Source organism: Schistocerca serialis, chromosome 4 (genome assembly GCF_023864345.2).
Source record: "Schistocerca serialis cubense isolate TAMUIC-IGC-003099 chromosome 4, iqSchSeri2.2, whole genome shotgun sequence".
Taxonomy (NCBI): domain Eukaryota; kingdom Metazoa; phylum Arthropoda; class Insecta; order Orthoptera; family Acrididae; genus Schistocerca; species Schistocerca serialis.
In genome coordinates this window covers 898,609,986-898,636,106 of record NC_064641.1, presented here as the reverse complement: position 1 = coordinate 898,636,106, position 26,121 = coordinate 898,609,986, and the positions used below count along the sequence as shown (strand labels likewise).

Here is a 26,121-nt window from a genome sequence, read left to right as displayed (position 1 = left end):
ATCTCGACTGCTAGTGATAAGAGGCCGTTGGGATCCACCCTCCCGAAGCCACCGATTCCATATTCTCCTAACAGTCATTGGATCTCGACCAACGCGAGCAGCAATGTCGCGATACGATAAACCGCAATCGCGTTAGGCTACAATCCGACCTTTATCAAAGTCGGAAACGTGATGGTACGCATTTCTCCTCCTTACACGACGCATCACAACAACGTTTCACCAGGCAACGCCGGTTAAGTGCTATTTGTGTATAAGAAATCGGTTGGAAACTGTCCTCATGTCAGCACGTTGTAGGTGTCGCCACCGACGCCAACCTTGTGTGAATGCTCTGAAAAGCTAATCATTTGGATATCACAGCATCTTCTTCCTGTCGGCTAAATTTCGCGTCTGTAGCACGTCATCTTAGTGGTGTAGCGATTTCATTGGCCAGTAGTGTATTTACAAAAACAAGAACAGTATTTTTCGCGTTTATCGCCATAGATGTCGATGACTGGCTATTAAATGACGTTGCCACGATTGGTGGAAGCGGTCGCCAGTGTACATGTGCCCGGAGAGAGGTTGTAATAGTGATGTATGTTCCTTAATTTGTGACCACAAAGGCATACAGATCACCCTGCAGAGCAACGAGGTTCTTCATGTGTTACTGGTGTGCTCTATATTGCCAGCAATGTGATGACACTAGCAGGATTTTCCCTTTTCGGCTACGAAGAAATAGTTTAAATTATTTACACAGACAAAGAAAGAATTTTTTGTACTAATCGTATATTGGCGATTTGTTTATGTGCATTAGGCAGTGGTCCAAGGCATATTTATCTGCCTAACGTTTAGTCTTCCATTGCTGAAGACATCGACAACATTAGAATGCTGCCTGTGATCGTGGAGTCACGCCGATATGTGTTAAGGTGCTTGTGTCGGGGAAGAGTTGGCACTATTTGTTTTATGTGGCGCAAAGGCCCGCGCTTTCTCGAATTTCAGTCCTCCACCATTTGCGTTAAAGTTGTTTTTGTGATTTTTAATTTCTGTTGCTCTTCTCTACATCCTAACATAGTAATAACTGGATCCTGATGAAACCATAGTGTCGGAGAAACTAAATTGGTGGCTACCTTGTCCCATTGCATTATCTGCTGCTGCCGATTTATACGTGTTTCCCAGACAATTCCTCCTCTTTCCCTTAAGTCCAGTGTTAATCTTTCTTTTTTGGTTCCAGTGTGCACTTGGCTGCATGTGCAACGGATTTTATATACTTCTGCTGTGGCAACCAACTTATGTAGGTCGTTGGCAATGTGTAAATACTCGCGCATCTTTGTTTTTGGTTCAAACACTGTGCCGATACCGTGTCGTCTTAGTACTCTGCTGATACAATCTGTGACTGTTTTTGCAAATAGGAGGAAAAATTTCCCTTTAGTTGGTTCTTTTTCACTAGAAGCTCCAGGTCTTCACCTCTCTGTATAGCCGTTTCTTCTGAGATCAGTTCTTAAATGATCGAAATCGTCCTCCATGCACAACAACACTACTGGCCATTAAAATTGCTACACCAAGAAGATGACGTGCTACACACGCGAAATTTAACCGACAGGAAGGAGATGCTGTGATATGCAAATGATTAGCTTTTCAGAGCGTTCACACAAGGTTGGCGCCAGTGGCGACACCTACAACGTGCTGACATGAGGAAAGTTTCCAACCGATTTCTCATACACAAACAGCACTTGACCGGCGTTGCCTGGTGAAACGTTGTTGTGATGCCTCGTGTAAGGAGGAGAAATGCGTACCATCACGTTTCCGACTTTGATAAAGGTCGGATTGTAGCCTATCGCGATTGCTGTTTATCGTATCGCGACATTGCTGCTCGCGTTGGTCGAGATCCAATGAATCTTAGCAGAATATGGAATCGGTGGGTTCAGAAGTGTAATACGGAACGCCGTGCTGGATCCCAACGGCCTCGTATCACTAGCAGTCGAGATGACAGGCATCTTATCCGCATGGCTGTAACGGATCGTGCAGGCACGTCTCGATCCCTGAGTCAAAAGATGGGTACATTTGCAAGAGAACAACCACCTGCATGAACAGTTCGACAATGTTTTCAGCAGCATGGACTATCAGCTGGGAGTCCACGGCTGCTATTACCCTTGACGCTGCATCACAGACAGGAGCCCCTGCGATGGTGTACTCAACGACGAACCTGGGTGCACGAATGGCAAAACGTAATTTTTTCGGATGAATCCAGGTTCTGTTTACAGCATCATGATGGTCGCATCCATGTTTGGCGAAATCGCGGTGAACACACATTGGAAGCGTGTATTCGTCATCGCCATACTGGCGTATCACCCGGCGTGATGGTATGGGGTGCCATTGGTTACACGTCTCGGTCACCTCTTGTTAGCATTGACGGCACTTTGAACAGTGGTCGTTACATTTCAGATGTGTTACGACCCGTGGCTAAAACCCTTCATTCGATCCCTGCGAAACCCTACATTTCGGCAGGATAATGCACGACCGCATGTTGCAGGTCCTGTACGGGCCTTTCTGGATACAGAAAATGTTCGACTGCTGCCCTGGCCAGCTCATTCTCCAGATCTCTCACCAATTGAAAACGTCTGTTCAATGGTGGCCGAGCAACTGGCTCGTCACAATACGCCAGTCACTACTCTTGATGAACTGTGGCATCGTGTTGAAGCTTCATGAGCAACTGTACCTGTGCACGCCATCCAAGCTCTGTTTGACTCAATGGCCAGGAGTATCAAGGCCGTTATTACGGCCATAGGTGGTTGTTCTGATTTCTCTGGATCTATGCACCGAAGTTGCGTGGAAATGTAATCACATATCAGTTCTAGTATAATATATTTGTCCAATGAATACCCGTTCATCATCTGCGTTTCTTCTTGGTGTTACAATTTTAATGGCCCAGTAGTGAATTTAGATTCTTCTAGTCTGGTCCACCAATGTTTTAGTCACTTCACTTTTGACAAGTATTGCATTTAGAAGTTGTGTGTGTGTGTGTGTGTGTGTGTGTGTGTGTGTGTGTGTGTGTGTGTGTGTCTAGGCAGCGTAATTCATGGCGCATAAAATACCCATAATACACTCCTGGAAATGGAAAACAGAACACATTGACACCGGTGTGTCAGACCCACCATACTTGCTCCGGACACTGCGAGAGGGCTGTACAAGCAATGATCACACGCACGGCACAGCGGACACACCAAGAACCGCGGTGTTGGCCGTCGAACGGCGCTAGCTGCGCAGCATTTGTTCACCGCCGCCGTCAGTGTCAGCCAGTTTGCCGTGGCATACGGAGCTCCATCGCAGTCTTTAACACTGGTAGAATGCCGCGACAGCGTGGACGTGAACCGTATGTGCAGTTGACGGACTTTGAGCGAGGGCGTATAGTGGGCATGCGGGAGGCCGGGTGGACGTACCGCCGAATTGCTCAACACGTGGGGCGTGAGGTCTCCACAGTACGTCGATGTTGTCGCCAGTGGTCGGCGGAAGGTGCACGTGCCCGTCGACCTGGGACCGGACCGCAGCGACGCACGGATGCACGCCAAGACCGTAGGATCCTACGCAGTGCCGTAGGGGACCGCACCGCCACTTCCCAGCAAATTAGGGACACTGTTGCTCCTGGGGTATCGGCGAGGACCATTCGCAACCGTCTCCATGAAGCTGGGCTACGGTCCCGCACACCGTTAGGCCGTCTTTCGCTCACGCCCCAACATCGTGCAGCCCGCCTCCAGTGGTGTCGCGACAGGCGTGAATGGAGGGACGAGTGGAGACGTGTCGTCTTCAGCGATGAGAGTCGCTTCTGCCTTGGTGCCAATGATGGTCGTATGCGTGTTTGGCGCCGTGCGGGTGAGCGCCACAACCAGGACTGCATACGACCGAGGCACACAGGGCCAACACCAGGCATCATGGTGTGGGGAGCGATCTCCTACACTGGCCGTACACCACTGGTGATCGTCGAGGGGACACTGAATAGTGCACGGTACATCCAAACCGTCATCGAACCCATCGTTCTACCATTCCTAGACCGACAAGGGAACTTGCTGTTCCAACAGGACAATGCACGTCCGTATGTATCCCGTGCCACCCAACGTGCTCTAGAAGGTGTAAGTCAACTACCCTGGCCAGCAAGATCTCCGGATCTGTCCCCCATTGAGCATGTTTGGGACTGGATGAAGCGTCGTCTCACGCGGTCTGCACGTCCAGCACGAACGCTGGTCCAACTGAGGCGCCAGGTGGAAATGGCATGGCAAGCCGTTCCACAGGACTACATCCAGCATCTCTACGATCGTCTCCATGGGAGAATAGCAGCCTGCATTGCTGCGAAAGGTGGATATACACTGTACTAGTGCCGACATTGTGCATGCTCTGTAGTCTGTGTCTATGTGCCTGTGGTTCTGTCAGTGTGATCATGTGATGTATCTGACCCCAGGAATGTGTCAATAAAGTTTCCCCTTCCTGGGACAATGAATTCACGGTGTTCTTATTTCAATTTCCAGGAGTGTATATTCATCAAGTATTTGAGCATGAGCGAAATTTTTTCTCGCACAAAATAATGAAAGCAAAAAAATTACTTACAAAATTTTTGCTGTTTATGCAGCATAACTTCAGCAATCGGCATCGCCTTCTAACTCATCACCTCTTTGCTACAAATTCTGTTGACAGTAAATATTGAAAACATTATACACCTATACCACTGAATGTACCTGCAAGCTTATATATCATATCGTTATGCGATAAACAGTTCAGGAGATACAATGTCAGAAACATTGAATTACCTGAAAAATTAGCTGTTTTATGCATAGACTTTTTTAAAGAATCGGCGGTGGGGGGGGGGGGGGGCTAGTGGGTGAAAAAATGTCGCATATCAATAGCGCCATCCTTCGTACACTTAATGGGGCAGTAAGTGTATTAGTTAAACAACACAATTTTTTTAAAAAAATTCTAGGGATCCTGGTTTCACCTAGTACGCCAACCGGTCAGACTCCAGTGTGTTTTACAGCTCGTAAAAATTCTCTCGTAGTAGAAACATGGACCGCACGATTACTCATCCGACAACCGTCCCCTGTCGGAAGGGAAAAGATACTTTGCAGTGTTAGTTTAAAAATTCGAATGCGAAGTCGAAAGACCTCGCATGGCACTTCTCGGTGGCTATAAATAGGAATACACAAGAGAGGAAGCTGTTGATCGATCCAACGCGCGCACTCATAAAGTGCGCGCGCCAGGGCGTGAGTTGCAACTAGTGTGTGGGCATCGCATGAACATGGAACGAGGCAGTATCAGTAGACTCCGAACAGTGTCCACTTCGACACATTGTATTCAGCCAGTTGGGCGGTTCTAATGTTACATCGAAACCTTAATTGTCCACCGCCTATGGTAAGCGGTTTCCTAAAAGGTTACTTCATTTGTGATCATCCGTGTTTCAGAAAATTTTACATTGAATAACGAACCGGCGCCAACGGTTATGTCATACTCCTTTTCTAGTTGATATCGTTCTATACAATTCCGCACTGCCGCGTAATGATGTCCTTCAAACAAATCTTAACCTGTTAAAATACCTTACGTCGTACCGCAAGGAAGTGTTAAGGGAGCGTCATAGACAGGGTGTCCCAGGAGATGTCGTCAAAATTCAGGGATATTGCAGATACAATCATTCGAAGCAAAACTGTATAAAAAACATGGGCTCTAAAATGCATATCTTAAGAGCTATGAGCACTTGTTCATCTCCTATAGTATGAAGCAAATCTCTTCTACTGCAAGCTCTGTTTTCCATATTTTGTGAGGAGGTAGTATGAACCAAAACAAGAAAAAATTTCCCAGTAAACATTTGGCCATAAAATGCACATCTTAGATCTACGAGCACGGCGAGGGAGAATGACTCGCGTGCACAGCGACAGATGGTCTAAAGCGGGTTCAGTCGAGTACGTAGTTTCTGATTTTCATCTGCTAGAGGACAGTAGCGGACAGGACTAAACAGAAAGAATTATAATGTAGTTAAGAATTTTGACCACCAGTATCCAGTAGTGCACAGAGACATTCAAGAAACAGGTCAAGAGAATGTTTCCATGATTTGTTCTGTTTATTTCTTGAAAGCTTTTTTATTTATTTGTGTACGTACAGTTTTGTGTATGCTTTTAGTAGTATGAATGATGCGTGAATGTGGTCTAAATATTTAGATCATTGTTCTACTGATGAACTAGTGTGAGAAACTTTTAAGACAGTATGAATACTGACGACGGGGAATTTTGTATCATAATATGTTCAGTAAGTTTATGGTAAAAGGTAAGCTAATTCTAGTGCAAATGAAAATAGTTAATAAAGTATAAACAAAATATCAGAATGTTAAATATTTACTTCGGGAAAAGTACAGTTCGAAAGTGTGTTATGTGTTGAGTGCATAGTCATGAAAAGCGCAGACTAACGGATTTCTATTGGCCTTAAAGAAAACTGACCAGTCAGAACGAAGTATTCTTCGCATGTCTTTTCTCTTGGAGATCTATTACTTACAGCAGTCTAAAGGAGTCGGAGCATTTCAATGGTACGGTCGTGTGTGGTGTGAGCTCCGAAGGAAGTTATAATTTGCCGCTTTTAGTTGTGCTGCATGTTTCAAAAGTGTTTTAAACTGAAGACATATTTATTCCGGTGTGGTTTTTTAGGAAGTACTGATTTTTTCAGTAATTTTGTGTATGAGAAAAGGCAATAATTCCTCGTGGCATACTGAGCAGATCGGTGTCTAAAAACCTGAGTGCATTAGACACCGATAAACTTAATAGTATGGCGAGCATTTTCATTTAAGAAAAATGCGTGCTTAGTCGCTGTTCAGATTTCGGGAAATAAGTTGGCGTAAACATGCTAACGTGAGTGAAAGGGTTTGTGCATGACTTTTTAAGATTTGCACGGGCTTGGCAGAGAACGTGTACATTATCAATGTTCAGAATATACCGACGTTTTTCCATTATTTCCACCTTTTATTCAAAATTAAGACCTTTTCCCAATTCTTAGAAAGTTACGTTGTATACAGAGTGGTGCGAGATGCAGTACGATGGGTTTCCTCTCGGCCTTCCTACCAGCGATCTGCTGCAACGAGTTCACAGGTAGGTGCAGGTAATGGACGAACATTACCTCGCCGCCACGGACTTCTCCAGGAGAAGAGATGCTCCACAGTAGCGAGGGTGAACAAGCGCTCTTAGCTGTTACGGTACGCATTGTAAAACCCATGTTTACTGGACTGCTTCGAATGGTCGTTCCTGTCATGTCTCTGAATGCGGACCTTTCACCCGGGGCACGCTCTATATGGTGGGTGGCCAGGAGCAGTCTGAAAAGATTGTTAGTATTGCAGGGTAGGTTATGATGGGAAATAATTGATACAAAAAAAAAATTCTATACGTTTGCGCCATGTTTTCAGAGTTAATTAGCATTGAAGTTAGCCAGCCAGGCCGTGACACGCGCAAATTCAAGCGACATGCCAGAGACGGTGTCGCCAAATGTGTTCTTAGATTGGTTTCCTAAAACCGAACACCAGCGATACGAAAAATGGACATGGGACGGTAGTAAGGGTTGAACCCGAGGCAAAGGCTCCGCCAGTACCTCGTCTCCTACTTTCCTACTGGCGGAAGTAAAGCTGTGAGGACGGGGCGTGAGCTGAGTTGGTAGAGCACTTGCCCACGCAAGGCAAAGGTCCCGAGTTCGAGTCTCGGTCCGGCACACAGTTCTAATCTGCCACGAAAGTTTCATATCAGCGCACACTCCGCTGCAGAGTAAAAATATCATTCTGTTGATCACTTATTGTTGTCTAGACAATGTATTCCCGAAATTTCATTACCCTTATTATTTTTCGGTGTTCAGATTGTTTCCGTTAGTGTATCATGTGGTACGTGGGCTTTCATTCACGAGATCAATGAGTACTATAGATATCCTCATCCATGCAGACCCCCTAGTGACTGTTAATTTGATGGATAGAGAAAGGTGTTCGTGTGGAATGGGATTGGTGGGTGGTCGGGTAGGGGCGGGAATTGTAGAGAGTCTGCGACAATTAGCAGGTTAAAGTGTATGTAAGGTCCAGTAGTCCTTCAGAGATCATGAGACTGCCACAGGATGGACTATCATAGACAGCTGCACCATACCGGCTTCCGGCTGAAGATCAATAGACCAGTATACAAGTCTGAGTTGTGAGTGTCCCTCCTGGAGCAGTTCGTTCGCACTGTCCCTCGCCTTTTTTTTTACATATACAGACTAGAGTCCCCCCTACAGTGTGCCCTGAAGTGTGTGTGTGTGTGTGTGTGTGTGTGTGTGTGTGTGTAGTGGCGCTGGCAGCGGCAGTCAGTAGCTGGGGTCCCAGCACCGTGCCGTGAGGGCGTCCGGGCCAGGCCACAGTGAGTGCTGAGTCAGTGGCTTGATTGCAGCCGCCCACTGCTGCCTCCACTTAACGCCGGCCTCTCTCTGGCCGGGCATGTGCGCTCTTTAGAGGAACGTGGAGCGCGGAGATTAATTACGGCAGCCGCAGGCTCTGCATTCCTGGCGTTACACGACTGACGCTACCACGTGTACAGCTTGTCTCAGCAGCACGTAAAAGCAGTATCGCGAGTTAACATTTAAAAGTGACTTCAACCAGAAGTTGATATAACTTGGAACAGCTGTTCCGGGTTCATTTTTGCCAACGACTCTAAAAATAGAAACTTTGAAACTCGATTTTAGTGACTTTGACCTTTTGAAGGTCAGGATAATTAGACGGGCGTCTTCATCACCTAGGCCTACATGTATACTCTGAAAATCACACTTAAGTGCGTGGCAGAGCGTTCATCGAACCACCACTATTATTCCACTCTCAAACAGCGCACGGATAAAACGAACACCTATATACTAACGCGCGAGCTCCGATTTCCCCTCTTTTATTATAATGATCGTTTTTCTCCCTATGTAGGTCGACGTCAACAAAATATTTTCGCATTCGGAGGCGAAAGTTGCTGACTGAAATTTCGTGAGAAGATTTTACCGCAACCAAAAACGCCTTTGTTTTTATGGTGTCTCTCCCTATTTCGCCATAATACAAAACGTGCTGCTCTTTTTTGAACTTTCTCGATGTCCTCCATTAATCCTGTCTGGTAAGGATCCCACACTACGCAGCAGTACTCCACAAGAGGACGGATAAGCGTTGTGTAGGCGGTCTCTTTAGTAGATCTTTTACATTTTCTAAGTATTCTAAAAGTAAATGTCAGTCTTTGGTTTGTGTTCTCCACAACACTTGCTTCCAAATTAAATTGTTCGTAATTGCTATTCCTAGGTATTTAGTTGAATTTACGGCCTTCAGATTTGATTAAGTTATCGTGTAACCCGGGTTTTAGCACTCATGTGGATCACCTGCTGGATCAGAACAAAATGTCCAGACACTCTGACCAAAATTGTACTGAAACAGACGATGACAGAGTAAAAGTCGAAATACTAAATGTCTTTTTCCAAAGCTGTTTCGCAGAGGAAGACTGCACTGTAGTTCCTTCTCTCGATTGTCGCACAGATGACAAAATGGTAGATATCGAAATAGACGACAGAGGGATAGAGAAACAATTAAAATCGCTCAAAAGAGGAAAGGCCTCTGGACCTGATGGGATACCAGTTCAATTTTACACAGAGTAAGCGAAGGAACTTGCCCCCCTTCTTGCAGCGGTGTACCGTAGGTCTCTAGAAGAGCGTAGCGTTCCAAAGGATTGGAAAAGGGCACAGGTCATCCCCGTTTTCAAGAAGGGACGTCGAACAGATGTTCAGAACTATCTCTAGCGTCGATCAGTTGTAGAATTTTGGAACACGTATTATGTTAGAGTATAATGACTTTTCTGGAGACTAGAAATCTACTCTGTAGGAATCAGTATGGGTTTCGAAAAAGACTGTCGTGTGAAACCCAGCTCGCGCTATCCGTCCAAGAGACAGAGGGCCATAGACACGGGTTCCCAGGTAGATGCCGTGTTTCTTGACTTCCGCAAGGCGTTCGATACAGTTCCCCACAGTCGTTTAATGAACAAAGTAAGAGCATATGGACTATCAGACTAATTGTGTGATTGGATTGAAGAGTTCCTAGATAACGGAACGCAGCATGACACTCTCAATGGAGAGAAGTCTTCCGAAGTAAGAGTGATTTCAGGTGTGCCGCAGGTGAGTTTCGTAGGACCGTTGCTATTCACAATATACATACATGACGTTGTGGATAACATCGGAAGTTCACTGAGGCTTTTTGCAGATGATGCTGTGGTGTATCGAGAGGTTGTAACAATGGAAAGTTGTACTGAAATGCAGGAGGATCTACAGCGAATTGACGCATGGTGCAGGGAATGGCAATTGAATCTCAATGTAGACAAGTGTAATGTGCTGCGAATACATATAAAGATAGATCCCTTATCATTTAGCTACAAAATAGCAGGTCAGCAACTGGAAGCAGTTAATTCCATAAATTATCTGGGAGTACGCATTAGGAGTGATTTAAAATGGAATGATCATATAAAGTTTATCGCTGGTAAAGCAGATACCAGACAGATTGATTGGAAGAATTCTAAGGAAATGCAATCCGAAAACAAAGGAAGTAGGTTACAGTACGCTTGTTCGCCCACTGCTTGAATACTGCTCGGCAGTGTGGGATCCGTACCAGATAGGGTTGATAGAAGAGATAGAGAAGATCCAACGGAGAGCAGCGTGCTTCGTTACAGTATCATTTAGTAGTCGCGAAAGCGTTAACGGAGATGATAGATAAACTCCAGAGGAAGACTCTGCAGGAGAGACGCTCAGTAGCTCGGTACGGGCTTTTGTCAAAGTTTCGAGAACATACCTTCACCGAAGAGTCAATCAATATATTGCTCCCTCCTACGTATATCTCGCGAAGAGACCATGAGGATAAAATCAGAGAGATTAGAGTCCACACAGAAGCATACCGACAATCCTTCTTTCCACGAACAATACGAGACTGGAATAGAAGGGAGAACCGATAGAGGTACTCAAGGTACCCTCCGCCACACACCGTCAGGTGGCTTGCGGAGTGTGGATGTAGATGTAGATCTCACTTTGATTTATTTACGGTCAGTTGCCAGTTTCGCAACATTCAGATATCTTTTCTAAATCGTATGCAATTTGTTTTGGAATTGTGATGAGTTTACTAGACGATAAACGACAGCATCATCTGCAACCTAAGACAGCTTCTCACATTTTCTCCTAAAGCGTTAGTATAGGTAAGGAACAGCAGAGGGCCTATAACACTACCTTGGGGAACCAGAAATCACTTCTGTTTTACTCGATGACTTCCAGTTAATTACTACAAACTGTGACATCTCTGACAGGAAATCACGAGTACAGTCACATAACTGAGACAAAATTACACAAGCAATCAATATGACTACGAGCCGCTTGTGTTGTACAGTGTGAAAAGCCTTCTGGAAATCTAGAAATACGGAATCAATTTGAAATACCTTGTCAATAGCACCCAACACTTCGTGTCAGTAAAGACCTAGTCTTGTTTCACAAGAACGATGTGCGTATTGGCGTTAATAATATCGGCCTGTAATTTAGTGGAGTACTCCTACTACCTTTCTTGAATACTGGTGTGACCTGTGCAACTTTCCAGTCTTTGGGTACAGATCTTTCATCGAGCGAGCGATTGTACATGATTGATAAGTATGGAGCTACTGCATCTGTGTCATAAATACTACTGTACATATTTAATTTTGCAAATTTGTTATGTGAATAAATACTTTTTAGTTTTTGTAATTATTTTATGTCCTGGACTCAAAAAATAAATAAATCAATCAATCAGCATACTCTGAAAGGAGCCTAATTGGTATACAGTGTGGATCAAAAGACTTTCTTTTAGTTATTTGTTTCACTACTACTTTTAAGCTACTCATGGTAGCAGCTGTTCATTATTCGAATTCTGAAATATTCAGTTCGTCGTCTTTGGTGAAGGAATTTTGGTAGGCTGTGTTTAGTAATCCTGTTTTAGCAGTACTGTCATCGATAGTATTATCATTGCCGTCACGCAGAGAAAGTCTTCCTCTCAAGTAACGCAGTGCTCGAAGAAAGACTGGTTTGAACATGCTTACTATACGCGATGCTGTCCTCCTCGTAATCATATAGTCCCACCTTAATAAGACCTGTAATCTGACCCGCCAACTTACTAAAAGACGCTATTACCTTATCGTGGAGACATTATAGCGATCTGTATAGTGAAAATGTGTGGATAACACAGTCTAGACCACTTGGTGAAACCGTTTGTTAAAAACATAATAAAAATTCCATTTAGACTATGTTATTCAGCAGATTGTATGGACACCTGCTGTTTATCAATTACAGAAGTTGCTGTGCGAGTGGCTTTTTACATGCACGCAATATTCCCCTAGATTAATGTGAGGCCACAACATAGAAGTAACGAACGATACGTCTAATCTGATCTATTTTGTGCGTACCTTAAAATGCGGCAGTTGGTAGTGTAGGTCGGTTGGACACCGCACGTTTTGTGAAATAAATGTTGCTCAGCTATGTCTTCATCAACTGAAATGTTATAATTCTGCTGTGCTTTCCGATTTCCAAGTAACCTGAGGGACTCCAATTGACACACGTGGGCTCAATGCTGTGACTTCACAAGAACATGAGAAGTCAGGAAAAGACACTGTAACGAACTGAGCGGCGACCGCTAACTCGTATGGTTCGCACGCCTCTAATTCGATGAGAATTCTCTAACCTACGTGGTTGACATATTAGTCCAGTAGCAAGCACCTTTCAGTCGGAATTTTGGTCATTCTTCTTTTGGTGTGTAATTTAGCCGTCCTTCACGTTTTACGTAATGCCGGCCCTTGTGTGTAAGCATACATATTCAGAAAATATTTTGATCCAAAGACTTCCATTGCGGTGCAGCGAAAGTCTGCCTCCACCGCGAGAAATGAAGACGCCTATAATGTAGGGAACAATATCGTTACTTGGTACTGTTCTTCCAATATGGAAATTAAGTCTTAATACTGCATATTGTTTTTTTTTTCCAAACGTGGATCATGTCATCGGATTTGGTTCAACAAGAATTCGTGAGCCAAGTCATATTTTTTGTTGATGCGTGGAATTAGAGAGAGCTAGCAGTCCTTCGAACTTTACCCCTCTCGTTGCAGAAACAGTTCAGCGGTTTTCTATTAGGGAGATTTTTTTGTGAGAAAACTCACACTGCGTGGCTATAGTACACTTTTTTCTTCACAAGATATCCCGGTAAGGGAATGCAGAAAAGTCGGCTGACAGTGACTGAAAAGAGAAACGTATATTACGATTAGAAGTATAAAGGTCTAGAAAGAGACATTGTGATCGAAAACTGTGCCAAAAACAGTATAATACTATTTGAAACCTAACGCTGACTACGCGTGCAACCCATCATTCAGCCGCCTTCAACAGTAGTACTAGCAATGAAATATAAATAAAAACTATTACTAGAACTATGAAATTAATGGAAAGCTTTGATATTACTAATGCACTTAAGCTTTGTTTTAGAGTACATCAAAACATCTGTTGATAGGTGGAGTGGGGATAGATACGCAGCTTCAGTGTGGAGACAGAAAGCAAAAGCAAAAAATTGGGTAGAATTATGTTACTCGTAGAACTTGACGGCGAACAACGCAGTGGTGAAATATTAGGCTTGGAATCGAGAAAAAAACAGACACTATTCGAATCTGGCCCGGACAACTAGATTTAATAAAAAAATTCTCGATATATACTTAAAACAGATCTGACTGAAGACTATACATGAGATTCTGTGAACCATAAAGGTCTAAAGCACATCATCGTCGATTTTGAGACTAGCGACATGTGTTGATTTTATGGTGAGGTTTATGTGTAGAGTAGGCGCACAATATATTCGTGAACATTCACGAAAAGCTGCTTCACTAGTCTATCTGATATTCCGTCAAATGTGGCCTTGTGGCGGTGTTCTTTAGGCCCTTATGGTTCTCAGCGCCTCATATGGTGAGAATTACTTCCGTTTCTCAGCGTTGGTGCAGTAAAAGCGAGCTGTTCAGTGCATTTCCTTGTAAGAACAAATTCGTCTTCAACCAATTCTTTAAGCCGCCCTTGAAGAACCTGTGTGGAAATGCATTGCTGCGAGGATCACTCAGAATGAAATGACGTCGCCCCATTCAGCAAAGACCTAAAAAAATAGTTCAAATGACTCTGAGCACTATGGGACTTAACATCTATGGTCATCAGTCCCCTAGAACTTAGAACTACTTAAACCTAACTAACCTAAGGACATCACACACATCCATGCCCGAGGCGGGATTCGAACCTGCGACCGTAGCGGTCGCGCGGCTCCAGACTGAAGCGCCTAGAACCGCACGGCCACACCGGCCGGCAGCCAAGACATAAAAGATCTTATTTTGCAACTTTCAATTTCTGAACTACAGGAAGCGGTTAAACAGCTCACTTTACACTAAGCCGGCGTTCAGTCGATGCCAGCCGCAGAGGTCAAACGGGTGCCATTGCGTGCGCTAAGTATATATATAAGTGCGTAACAGGCTCGAGCGATTACGTCTGGCGATTTTCGTTCTTTCATAGCTAATTCAGGCCAAGTAAATGTTCTTGCCCGCGAAAGTTTTTGTGGGCACCCAGCAACTAGTGTTTCTGCAGAACACGAGTTTTGTGTGAAGAAAAATATTATATAGGATTGTCGTTGCACCTATTAACATATTCAGTTATGATGTTCTATTATACATCTAATTACATACTACAGCGGTGGATGTTGAAGGGTAGCTTGTACCTCTGCTAGTCATTCTCCTTCCAGTCCCACTCGCAAATGCTGTAAGGGAAAAAACTACTGTATAGGAGCGTCCGTACGAGCTCTGGTTTCTCTTATATTGTCTTTTCAGTGTAATGTCAGCTTTCTTCAGTACGGTTAGATATTTTAAATTCGTCCAGAAGAGTAGAATTTTAGCGAAGAAAGGACACATCACACTGCCAATAAAACTAGCATGATAGTGTTTGTTCTTTAAAGTCTTTTCTTATCGCATAAAGTTTTTGCTCGAGTAAGTTCATTTTCCTCCAAATGCAAATGATACCTTCAGTTCCAGCAGACGTCGTTGGAAACAGCAAGCTTGGTGACGCAAAATCGTATTATTCTTAATCATTAACGCAAAAATTAGTATTGCATAATAATATTAATAATAATAATAATAATAATAATAATAATAATAATAATAATAATCTGGCTTCGTTAATAACACAGACTGAAGGTATGACTTACAAATATTGAAATGAAAATACAATAGCGCGTTTATGGTGCGCAATCGTGTCTCACCGAACCGATAACATCTAGCTGACTTAGAGACCAAGAATTAAATAGATGAACTTCATTAGCACATAGGAACACAAGGATTCGTACTGTGCTACTAAAATAAAGAAAAATATTTAAATTACATTATTATTTAACATTAAGTAAAAGTTACAGGAATGGTACAACCTTGTAGAAACGAGGTTCGAAGAAGGAGAAACACAAGAAAAGAATATCAGTTCTCTTATTTTTAACAAAAAAAATCGAAAAATTCATAGAAAATTAATATGCTGAATGCGTTGTTATAGTGGACCATACGCGAGATGAATGTTGGTGACAGTAGAATCGTTTACCAGTATGGCTCAAACGTCGGCCCTTGAAGCTTTCTGAACAGTGTTTCGTGAGAATGACGTCTACATCCCTCCAGAGGTTCCCATAGGAGTTCACGGACCATTTTCGCAATACTCGAGGGTCGATTGAACCTACCAGTGACAAATACAGCAGCACACGTCCGAACTGCTTCGATGTCTTCCTCTAATCCGACCTGGTGGGAATTGCAAACAATCGCACAAGTGCCCTGTTCGCAGTCTCCTTTACGAGTATAGCTGAGCTACACTGTCCCAGAATTGTCCCAATAAACCACAGTTGACTATTAGACCTTCCTACAACTGATCTTACGTGCTTGCTCCGTTTCATGTCGCTTTACAACTTTACGTTTACATTTTAATCGGCTCGATTATGTCAAACAGCGCCCCACTATAATACTGTATTCTAACATTACGGGATTGTTTTTCTTACTCATCTCTATTAACTTACACTTTCCCACATTTGGAACAAGGTGCCATCCATCACACCAAACAGAAATTCTGTCCGGGCCTTTCTGTACTCACACACAGTCATTCAACAACGACACACTACCGTACACTAAAACGTTATCATCAAAGATTCCTATCACATCTTTTATGTACGATGTCTGTTCAAAAAGTTCCGTAACTTTCTCAAAAAAAAAATTCTGTGCTTCTACTTCTTGTGCATGATCTTCCAAATACTCCCCTCCACAATTGAGACACGCCTCCCAAAGCCGTTTCCACTTCCGGAAGCAGTCTTGGTACGCCTCTTGCTGGATCGTGCGAAGCGCCATCTGCAAATTTTCTTCTATCTCGTCTGTCGCTGCAAATCTTCGTCCTTTCAACGGAGTTTTCAACATTGGAAATAAAAGTCCGCAGGGGCCAGGTATGTAGACTACGGAGGATGAGGCAGCCGTGGGACGAACTTGGCTGCAACACGATGCATTCCAAGATGCTGAGTCACGATTTCATGACATGATCCAACTGAAATATTACTTTCTTCTGCAATCTCTCGGACAGTTACTCTGATTGCGTTGACATTCCTGACACGAGTGTCGTCGATAGACGTCGAATATTGACCTGAACGAGTGTCATCTTTAGCCTCCATCTGGCCATTTTTAAACCGTGTGAACCATTCGTAACACCGAGTACGGCTTAAGCACTCATCATCGTAAGCTTTCTGCGTAATTTGGCGTATCTCGTAAAGGTTTTCTTTAGTCTCACGCAAAATTTAATGCAGGCGCGTTGCTCCCCTAACTGTGCCATCTCGGAATTTGCAAAATGTGTGACACAACGTATTACTCAATACAGCACTGTACAATAATTAACTGACATACAACAGTGAAACTTCCGGCAGTTACCAATTAAACACTTACGTGTACGGGGATGCCACACGCATTTCGCTCCAACACACCAATAGCGCGAAATTACGAATGTTCCGGAATTTTTTGAAGACACCTCGTATATTGAGAAAAGAGCGGTACTGTCACACACTTCCCTAGGGCACTCCTGACGATACCCTTGGTTCTGATGAACAGTCGACATCCAGGGTAAAGTATTTTCTTAAAATAATTTGGAACCACTCTCATCTGAGACCTATTCCATAAGCTTGGACTCTCTTAACAGTGTGCCTTGTGACACTGTCAAACGCTCTGCGGTGATGTAGGAATGTGGAATCTGCCTGTTGCCCCCTAAGATAAGTTCATGCCAGGGAGTGTTGCAACCGGTAGACGTTTTCTGACAGCAGATGCCCGATAGGTTGAAGGTCGGTGCTGATATTCGATTGGTGAAAAAAATGCTACTGTTATCTGAAGCAAAAATTAGACAGAAATGCGTTTAGTTTTCACAAGTGTTGGACGTCCAGCAAAATGGGGTAGAGAATGTGAGGAAACAAATAACGTGTACTTCTTACTGCAAACAAATATACATCGTGGTATCACTCGAAAATGCAAATAGGGATTGATATTCTATTGCTTACTTTTTAAGCTTTTCGAAGAAACTCATAGATAAAGCCGAAAGCGCAAATTCGCGCACCTGCTCAGAATTAATTGGCGGGTGGAGGGGGGGGAATTCCGTGATTCCCGGATTTAGACATCGGCCGGCTGCTGTGGCCGAGCGGTTCTAGGCGCTTCAGTCTGGAACCGCGCGATCGCTACGGTCGCAGGTTCGAATCCTGCCTCGGGCATGGATGTGTGTGATGTCCTCAGGTTAGTTAGATTTAAGTAGTTCTAAGTTCCAGGGGACTGATGACCTCAGATGTTAAGTCCCATAGTGGTCAGAGCCATTTGAACCATTTAAACATATTCCTATCCAGATAGAACCCACATACTCTCTAGATATTTGCCCATCCACATGGAACCCATATACCCTCTCCTCACTTCCTCCCCGCCCTTCCCCCTTATAATTTATTTTTTCAAAATAAAGGGATACCGCCTATGGACATCGTTGTGAGACCTCAGAAGTTACTGTGTCCAACTAATAAACGTTTCTTGAGCAACTTTTCCAAAGACGTTGATTGGATTGAAGGGCTGTACCAGATCGCGAAACGTGAAGAAGCGAACTTACAACACTTTGGAGATTTCTAAATGGGTGGAAAGTAGATGTACCTCCATTGTCTCTTCGACAATGCAGTTATGAGAGACATACCCTAGTTCAGTTAGAGAAAAATGGCTCTGAGCACTATGGAACTTAACATCTGTGGTCATCAGTCCCCTAGAACTCAGAACTACTTAAACCTAACTAACCTTAGGACATCACACACATCCATGCCCGAGGCAGGATTCGAACCTGCGACCGTAGCAGTCGCGCGGTTCCGGACTGAGCGCCTAGAACCGCTCAGCCACACCGGCCGGCTCAGTTAGAGCAGGAGCATCATTGGTTAAAGGTAACAGTTACAGAACCGCGCAGGCGTTGTCCAGTAGTGGTTGAAAAATCGTACAGAGAGAGAGAGAGAGAGAGAGAGAGAGAGAGAGAGAGAGAGCGACGCATGACGTGACGAATGTGTAAACCCTGATTTCCCGTCACGTTCCTGTTAAGTACATAACTGCCGCTAAATCTCTTGAATAACGTGTGGTATCATGTTTGTGCAGATGTGCCATACCAGCGCTTTGCACATTCTGTTCCATCGCTGATGTTCCGATGATGGTATTTTGTGTTTCAGTAAAGAACTGTGAAGCATTCCACAGCAGAAAATTTCACCCAGTTAACATTGATGACATTCTTGGATCGTCAGTTTGTCTCATAACTCTTGATGTCTTATTTTAATTGGTGTTCCGACATTCCAAATAGCCAGCATAGCGATTTACTTGTTTTGTTTTATAAAAAGGGAGTTCTTAACATAAGTACCTGACTTTTCTTTTTTTCTTCAGTGTGCCAGCTCGCTGAAAATGTACGCCGGATCTTTATTTTATCCAGAACGGCTTGAGAACTGTGCATCAGGTACGGTACCAACGAGAAATAACATTGCAAAAACTGACGCTTCTACGTATACTGAGCAAACTGCCTAAAAAATCAGCCTTCGGCCACACAAATAGTTTCATAACTGGTTCCATTGTCTTAGAAAGTCATCATCAGACGATACTAGAAGCGTATTAAATGTTGGCCTAGAGACGCGATCCGCGACTGACAATCTGGCAGCGTTTGGGTCCAATACAAAGTCTTTAATTTCATTTGCAAAGGGATGGGGACACTGTGCGCTATTACGAGGAGCATTCAATAAATAATGCAACACATTTTTTTCCTGAAAACAGACCGGTTTTATTCTGGATTCCATTACATCCCATTATTCCACACTCTTTTGGCTACAAAACCTTTACGTAATCTCCGTTCAGTGTGACGATCTTACGCATACTTACTGGGACGGCCTGTATGGCCGCATGGTACCACTCTACAGGTCAACGTCGGAGCCAACGTCTTGCTGCATCAGTAACCTCCCCATCACCCACGTACTGCTTCCCACGGAGTCATCCTTTGTCGAGCCATACAGAAGGAAATCGGAAGGTGCGAGATTCGGGCTGTAGGGTGGAGGAGGAAGAACAGTCCAGTGGAGTTTTGTGAGCTCATCTCGGGTGCGCAGACTTGTGTGAGGCCCTGCGTTGCCGTGGAGGAGGGGAAGTTCGTTTGTATTTGGGTTTTTGATGAACATGCTGAACTCGTTTCTTCAGTATAGCACTTTCAGGGTGTATACGTGGATGAGGAAAAAAAATTCCCGGATTTTTCCCGGATTTCCCAGTTAAAAATGCACTTTCTCCCAGATGAAAATACACCTTTTCCGTGTTAAGTAACAGTATACATTGCCTCGGAACTGTAAAACTTATCAATCCTTTCAATGGTTGTGCTTTTATACGCCGGCATAGAATTTCCTGGCACTTTAGAAAACGAAACTCAGGGGGAAAAAAACACGTTTTGGAAAGATGTCTGATGTGCAGCAACTTGTACACTGCATATTTTCGTATTACGAAAGTACAAATACGAATTCCACCAAACACCGCATGTTACTTTCCGAAGGATTGAAATCGAGATTGCGATGCACTTTTGTAAGCCAGTCGTAGCTCGTGTCAAGCCATCTCGCCAGCCGATGGCAGCGCATATTCAGAGCATAGGACACGTGATGTAGTCAGCCAATAGCGACATCACTGTTAAGCAGCGCGAACACACAGATAGGAAAAGGTAATGGTATAAATTAATATACATAGCGTTGCTATAAGAAAAGAAAAGCTCTCACGTATAATGTTGGATTAATAAGCTGCAAGAGAGGCTAAGCTTTCACACATAATGTTGATCTTTTTTGTGCGTGTTACACTTTACGATACATCACACAAATGTTCCAGAAAAATTTTTAACAACGACATAAATGTCTGATCTTATGCGCGCTAAAATATTGTAAATGGTCGTCCTCAAAGATTTGATTTTTGAATGAGAGTCAAACGCTCTGTGGTTTAACAAATTCATCGGACATTCGCGCAAAGAGTTCATCTTGTGTAAAAGGAAATTTACTTTACTTTGAAAATAACGCTTTTGAAACATCCATTCGAAATATTTTCCCGCGAATGACGCAGGAAGCCCGTACGTTCGTACGTGTAAAACGTTAAAAGATCTTACATTATGTCATAAAAGAAACAAGACATATTCCAAGAGCAAGGGGATTTTGTGAACCATACTAAAATGCATAATTCGGCTTAAGTGCACATTCGTATGTCCAGATTCAAATGAAAATTTTCTTGGAGTACCAGTACGGTATTACCTCATGTTTGGTTCTTTATTATAGCATAATACCATACGTGCTAGAAGATGAAAACGTGAACTTGAAATGCAGCGAACAGTTGAAACTAGCCACTAGTGTGGAATTAAACACTTCGTTTGAAATAAATTGGCCTCAGCAGAAAAGATTAATAAGTCATTTTCTTTAACAAACCGACATATAAAACTGCATGGTTCTCATTCTGGAAATATCCCCCAGGCTGTGGCTAAGTCATGTATCCGCAGTATCCTTTCTTTCAGGAGTGCTAGTTCTGCATGGTTCGCAGGAGAGCTTCTGTAAAGTTTGGAAGGTAGGAGACGAGGTACTGGCAGAAGTAAAGCTGTGAGTACCGGGCGTGAGTCGTGCTTCGGTAGCTCAGTTGGTAGAGCACTTGCCCGCGAAAGGCAAAGGTCCCGAGTTCGAGTCTCGGTCGGGCAAACAGTTTTAATCTGCCAGGAAGTTTCATATCAGCGCACACTCCGCTGTAGAGTGGAAATTTCATTCAAGACAGTACACTCTCCTTCAATCCTGAAGTCCCAGCATTTTTTTCTCTCTAATCTTGCTACAACTTTACATGGCGTGCTTTCCATTCTAGGAAAGAATCTATTACCTCATCAAAGTTCGTCAACGTTGTGCTACATGAAAAAACTAAATGTCGTTGTCTAATACTAGAAAAGCTGTTAATACAAATAGTACCCAAGACTGGTGTGGCCTCTCGATTTGATCACGTGTATTTTGTCACTGTCTGCTAGATAAAACGAAATACGCCTGCCTAATATTCCAGCAATTTTGTAACGCACACCAAATAAATGACTGTTTTGGCACAAATGGCCATTTTTATAACACGACAGAATATAATTCACGAATTACCAATATCAAATGCCTATTAGGCCTACTACAATCTAAAGGTTTTATGTTAGGAAATAGTTTCACATTTCATTCATACTCTCCAGCTTCTGAAGCATGAGCTCGAAAAGTAGTAGTACGAAATTTTTATACAAATTTGGAATCGTCATATTCTTCCGCAATTTGTGGAAGTCCCCGTTTCTTCTCCTTCCTCGTTCTAATAAACAATCTTGTCATCACTAATTCTGTAACTATTCCTGCCAGTGTCAAAATTTATTCTCTGGTTAACTTCACAAAACCTGCCACAATCACCGGTTTAGTTATTCCGCAATTATTCTCCGGTTAGGCGTTATTACGTGTTCGTACAATGCGTTTTCCTCGCTACCTCCAGAATAGGACATTAGCGGCTGCTAGCCGGAGACTGTATATCTGGCCCTTAGTAGTGTAGTGGTCTGGCCAAAAATTTTCTGTCAAAATTTCATTTTCTTGGATCACTGAGAAGACAATACGTAACCTTTGTTGGCTGTTAGTCGTTTATTTCCACTCAGGTAGTATGAAACTATGGAATTCGCTTCGATGATGGCATATCCGGACAGAACGATCGATCTGTTGTTATAAGAAACATGATTCATGCGACAAGATATGTTTTGATTCGTCCACGATCCGATGCAGTTTGGATGTTCTCGTGCCCACTACAATCGTAACTGACGATGTCGTTGGGTCAACATCGATACCACGCTGGAGTGGTCTGCTGCGGAGCACCACGTGCAACAATGTGCGCTAAATGGTGTGTGCAGACCCAACAGTGTCTGCAACGTCATTGTACTGTGTTACGAGGTACGCCACAGTCTGCGCCACGTACTGGCGTTCGGCGAAAATCACCGCGAGAACATAAATGCAGATGCTAGCCAAGCCTGCATGTTGCCCTGTTGGGTTTGGCCACGCCCGACACCTGTACAGTATTCTCAATATGTGGCAAGTGTCGCTCATGGACAGAACAGTGTTCTTGGTAGTGGTAAGTGCACTATGTCTGAGCTTAGTTCCTTCGAACGCATTGTCGTCGATATATTGTGGGTGTTTCGGATGCTTCCGTAACCAAGGTAGCCGAAGAACTTCCAGTTTCAAGAGGGGCTGTATCGAAGATGCGTGCCATGCACGGGGAAAACGGAAAAACATCATCCGCTAAGTCCTACCACTTACGAAAGTGTGTATTGAGTGGTCGTAACAGGCAGTCATTGAATAGAATTGTGACCAAAAATAAGAGGCGAAGTATCCAAAAGCTATTGCAGAACTGAGTATCGCAGTCAAGAGCCCTGTCAGCATCCAAACAACACGAAAGGGGATCCATAAGCTGGGAATTGCGAAGCGATCTGGAAGTCCAAAGCCACACATTGGTGATGCAGATGCTCGTAACAGGAAAATGTAGTCCCGAACCCATAAAACCAGGACTATGACCAAATGGAAGGATGTAATTTAGCCCGATAAGCGTTGTTCCGCAGTGTTTCCAACTCACGGCCGACGTCACGCCCCAAGAGTGAAACATGGCGGGAGTTCGCTGATGCTTTGGGCAAACATACCGTGGTATTCCATGGGCCCCCGTAAGCTACTCTGCAAGGTCACATCATGTGTCCGTTTTGGCTGATAATGTCCATCCCATGGTATACAATATTTGTTCCTCAGTGGTAATACGGTGTTCAAAGCCGAAAGGGCTCCCGTTCACAAAGCTGGTGACGTCCAGGACTGATTTTATGAGCACGAGGATGAATTGTCGCTCCTCCCCTGGCCATCAGTCACGAGATTTCAATATTATTGAGTCCTTGTGGTCTACTTCGAAGAGCAGGGTGCGTAATCGCTGTCCACCTCCGTCGTCGTTGCCTGAACTTGCCACTATTTTGCAGGAAGATTAGTGTAAACCGCCAGTATATACAGAACCGGTATTTATTCATTCCAAGACCATTGGAAGCGGTTCTGAATCCCACTGGTTTTCCTACATCGTATTAGGCGTGGTAACATGTTGTATTTTTGGTGTGCCATAATTTTCTCCACTCCCTGTTGCCTACATTACAGAGCAGGCAAGCCTCCGATCTCGAGGTTGTGTGATGTAGGGTGGACGTCCAACTCCTTGGCGCCTTCTCGTAGGTGCTCTCGACAATAGAACGCGAACAGCCGACTACCTTTGCCGTTTACGAGATCATTATTCCCAGACAGTGGTCCAACGTGCCCTTTGTAAAATTCGCTTATGTAAGTGGATTTGCGGTTCATGTAGTCGCTAGAACAATTCCACATTCTTATATGGATATGGTGTCTGTTCTTTAGGACATGTCCGAAAGAACATACACCATATCCATATAAGTATATAGTTCTGGCAACACCGGCCATCACCTCCTTCTTCTGTGCGGATGCACACATATTCCCCGAACTCTTACGGGACTTGGTAAGTCACACAAGTGATGAGTGTGTTGGGGTGGGATACTACGAATTTAGTGTGTGGACATACTTACGGTGAGAATGTGGGTCTCGCGGAAGGCGTGCTCGAGATAGTCCCTGCAGTCACGCTATCCTCTGTGCCCTCGGTGGCTCAGATGGGAGTGAAGACTGTCTCGTAAAAAGGCGTTAAGAACATTTTTGCCGGCACGGTAGCTCAACGTGTTCGGTCAGAGAGTTTGTTAGCCTCTGTAATAAAAAACTGAGTGAAAGGATCAACAACGAACTTGAACGGATGTCATGTGACGTCCGCAACGACGAATCACAACTATCAACAAGAAACAAAAAAAAAGAGAGCGTCTTCCATGTAAGCAGGAGATCCCGGTTTCGAGTGCCAGTCGGGCACATATTTTCACCTGTCCCCGTTGATATATATCAACGCCCGTTAGCAGCTGAAGATATTAATATAATTCTAGTTTAATTCTACATTCGTCTGTGTCCACTCATGTGCTTTCGTTGCCGTATTTCGTACCGATGTCACCAGACGGCACTCAGTGCCGCGGTGAGCATTGGCCGTGATGTTTCAGCGAGTCATTGTAGCACCGCAGGTATCCCCCCGAAAACATGCGGAGCACTTAGCAGGCAAACGGTCTTGTTGTCCACGGTGCATGCTTGGAGGGTTGGCAAGTAAACTTACACCATATCGTACTCCGTGTGATACGGGCTTCATCCAATGCCCGCCGAAATCAACTGGAGCTTTAGTGTTCATGCTAATCTACATATACATGGATACTCTGCTAATCACACTTAACTGCCCGGCAGAGGGTTCATCGAGCCTCCTTCACAACAGTACTCTATTATTCCAATCTCGAACAACGCGCGGAGAAAACAAGCATGTATATCTTTCCGTGCGAGATCTGATTTCCCTTATTTTATTACGATGGCAGTTCCTCCCTATGTAAATAGGCGTCAACATTTTTTCGCATTCGGAGGAGGAAGTTGGTGATTGAAATTTCGTGATAAGATTCCGCCGCAACGAAAAACGCCATTGTTGTAATGATGTCCACCTCAAATCCTCTTATCTCAGTGACACTCTCCCCTATTTGTTGATGACACAAAACATGCTGCTCTTCTTTGACCTATTCTCGATGTACTCCGTTAATCCTGTCTGGTGAGGATCGCAGAACGCGCAGCAGTACTTCAGAAGAGGCCGGACAAGTGTAGTGTAGGCAGTCTCTTTAGCAGATCTGTCACACTTTCGAAGTGTTCTGCCAATAAAACGCAGTCTATGTGGAGCTATTTGTTTCACAAGAACGATGTTTTCTAAATCCGTGTTGACTGTGTGTCAATAGACCGTTCTCTTCGAGCTAGTTCATAATGTTGGAACTTAGTACATCTTCCAAAATCCTGCTGCATACCGACGTTAACGATATGGGACTGTAATTTAGTGGAGGACTCCTACTACCTTTGTTGAATATTGGTGTGACATGTGCAACTATTCCGTGTTTAGGTACGTATCTTTCGTCGTGCGAGCGGTTCTATACTATTGTTAAGTATGAAGTTATTGCATCAGCATTCTTTGAAAGGAATCTAATTGGTTTACAGTCTCAGGACATGATTTTATTAAGTGATGAAAGTTGTTTCACTACTCATATCTACCTCGTAAGTTACTCATGTTGGCAGCTGTTCTTGATTCGAATTATGGAATATTTACTTCGTCGTCTTTGGTGAATGGATTTCGAAAGGTTACGAAACAACATATACGCTTTGAAATACTAATAACTCACTAATCGATTTCACTAGTCGGATAGTGAACCATAGTCCCACAATCCGGCCACCCTATGAGGTTCCAAATGCCGATGCTTCTTTGATCGACCTGGGTGACTTCTTGACATTACGTGGGTAGTCGCTAGGAAACGAACGAACTACTCAAGCGGTACTAGCTAGAAACCAGCCGGCCGCGGTGGCCGTGCGGTTCTAGGCGCTTCAGTCCGGAACCG

The 26,121-nt window shown here is 43.9% G+C and overlaps 1 protein-coding gene and 1 non-coding gene across 2 annotated transcripts in view; both read left to right on the top strand.

Moving 5' to 3' along the window:
* Positions 1 to 26,121, top strand: part of LOC126473575 (uncharacterized) — a 168,770-nt gene that overhangs the window by 19,458 nt on the left and 123,191 nt on the right. The window lies entirely within an intron of this gene.
* On the top strand, positions 21,215 to 21,289 carry Trnas-cga (transfer RNA serine (anticodon CGA)). The gene has a single exon. It is a non-coding gene; the product is annotated as a tRNA-Ser (tRNA).